Here is a 2,673-nt window from a genome sequence, read left to right as displayed (position 1 = left end):
AGGCACTCTTGTGATTAACTTAAAGCTTATTTGGAGTGCTGGTGTTATATTGTACATTCCTCTTTGGTGTTCCACCATTCTGGGGAGGTATAATTTTTTTTTTTTTTTTTCAGAACTGAAGTTTGTTTTTGTTCAACTTGTTCTTGTTCTAGGATATAAGAAGTTTGGAGTTACATATTTTCAGCTGTGTTAAGAATTAAGATTAGTCTGCCCAAATTAATGAATTATATTGCAGAGGTGTAGTTTTAAATTAATAAAATAATTTTACCTACCTTTCATAAGTAGATTTTTTTAATTAAATTAATTATTTACACCATGTCTTATCACCTTAAATGAAAATAAATAACTGTTTGCAGGAATACTGCCATTTTGTCGACACTATCATATACAATTTATTCACAGAAAAATGGACAATCCAATTATATGCAGACTCAGCTAGAATGAAAAGTGCAAAACACAAATATTACACTATTGTCTCTGTCGCACTACTAGAAAATTGGGTTTTAGTGACACACATTGAGTAACTCTAAAAGTATATGGGTTTTAGTGACACACATTGAGTAACTCTAAAAGTATATAGTGACACTTCAACGCGCGTCACTAATGAGGGTGACTGGAAAGACAATTTTTAGTGATACTTCACACGTATCACTGAAACCTTTTGCATTCATTTTCTGCGTGTCACTATAGGCGTATATCAGCCACACACATGAAGTGTCGCTATATCTTTTTTTTTCTTTTTTATTAATATTTTTAAAGATATAGTGACACACAAAAAGTGCCACTATATTAAATATTTTTTTTAAAAAAATAATATTTAATTTGATTTAATACAAATTTATATTAAAATTTTATATAGGTCTATTTTTTATTTAAATTACAAATATATTAATAATGTTATATTATTATTAGTTATAAATATTAAATTTAGCTAGCAAAATAATAATTATTAATGTATTTTTGATAATATAACAATAATAACAGGATATAAAGAATGTTAATTTTATACATTCATTTCTTTTTCTAAAACTTAATTTATAATAAATTTTTTTACAGAGAAGCATTTACAAAACCCAAAAAATACATTAAGAAAAATTGACCTAAAACATTCAATTTAATCACATAATAAACAATCACCAAATCAGAATAGTTCAAACTTATCAAAAAAATTCAGATGTTTCAAATTTCTTATGCCCGTCGAACACCCCAAGCCCCATCCCACTTAAATCACGAACCCAGCATCCCGTCAGCCACCAAGCCTTCGAACACAGACGGGCGAGATCTACTCGAGCTTCAACCCTTCGAACACAGCCACCTGCATAAGAGAGAAAGAGAGAAAGAGACCGAGAAACACAAATAAAGAAAAAGGGAAAAATAAAAAGCCATATACCAGCACCCATGACTGGGGGAGGCGTGAAGACGAGGTGGAGAGAAGTCGAGGCAGAGGTTGAACCGCTGTCGTGGTAGGCGGAGAAGCCGAGGCACAGAGAAAATGGGGTTTAGGTTGCACGTTCGTCGGAGGTTGGCTGAGGTCGCCAGAGAAGAAGAGAAAGATCAAAATGATTAACGGAATCAACTACAACACCGTATTACCTAATCATAAATCCACATTCATAAAACAGCAAAACCCCATATATTTTGTCCGATATAACAAGTTACAACCGACAGCAATCGAAATTTGGGTTTCTTTTGCTGGCCGTTTCTTCATAAAATTATTGAATTCATCTAGAAGCATCCAGTTTACAAACAGTGAGAGAAAGAAAGAGGCGCTGCCTCGATTGACAGAAAGAAAGAGAGAGGGAAGCATGAATGAGAATGAGGGAGGCGTGAATGAGCTGATATTAGGGTTTTTTTTGTATTAAAGAGGGAGAGAGGGAGAAGCAGTATATACTGCCTTTTTTATTTTTTTTTATTTTGTTGCTTTTTTTTAAAGAAAGAAACCGTACTTTATTTTTAATTTAAATATTTGCTTTTTTTTATTTACATATTAATAATATTTACACTTTTATTAAAAAAAAAGTAAAATTATGATATAGTGACACGCCAAGTGCGTTGGGAAATATTTACCCAGTCATGTTTGGCATGTCACTATAGAGTAATATTTTTTAAAATAATAAAAATTAAATAATTTTGAATTTTAGTCTGTAGTGACACTCCATATTTTTAGTGACTCACATTATAAGAGACTAATCTCAAATATTTAGAGTCTAATTGTGCATGTCACTAAAAATTACTCTCAACTTTTTAGTGACCCACACTTTTGTGCGTGTCACTAAATAGTGTCACTAAAAGGCTATATTGTAGTAGTGTCGAAGCAAAGGAAGACTAAAATCCACCCATTAAGAGTATCTTTATTTTTCTTATCTACAACTTTTAGGCATATGTTATCTTCAATTATCAACAATTTAGAGATTAATTTTTAATTTTCATTTTTATTTTACACACATTTAAGCTGTGTTTGCTTTAGTATTTGAACATTAATTTTTAGTTTATTTTTGAATTATCTTAAGAATATATTACAGTTAAATTATCAAGCATTCTTAAATACTAATATATTGCATTCAGTATTTACTTTTAATTGTCAATATTATAAATTACATTATTTAGATTTACATAATAATAATCACTTAATAACTAATAATATTTTTTTTCAATTATTAATTGTATCACTTT

At 29.9% G+C, this 2,673-nt stretch overlaps 1 long non-coding RNA gene across 1 annotated transcript; it reads right to left on the bottom strand.

Annotated features, from left to right (window-relative positions):
• Positions 1-988: 988 nt before the first annotated feature.
• Positions 989-1,952, bottom strand: LOC133030165 (uncharacterized). The gene is made up of 2 exons (XR_009684016.1): positions 1,391-1,952; positions 989-1,315 (listed from the first exon to the last, which is right to left on the bottom strand). It is a non-coding gene; the product is annotated as an uncharacterized LOC133030165 (long non-coding RNA).
• Between the last annotated feature and the right edge of the window lie 721 nt (positions 1,953-2,673).

Source organism: Cannabis sativa, chromosome 8 (assembly GCF_029168945.1).
Source record: "Cannabis sativa cultivar Pink pepper isolate KNU-18-1 chromosome 8, ASM2916894v1, whole genome shotgun sequence".
In the NCBI taxonomy this organism is placed as follows: Eukaryota; Viridiplantae; Streptophyta; class Magnoliopsida; order Rosales; family Cannabaceae; genus Cannabis; species Cannabis sativa.
Note: the sequence above shows the minus strand (reverse complement) of the source record. Positions and strands in the feature narration are given on the sequence as shown.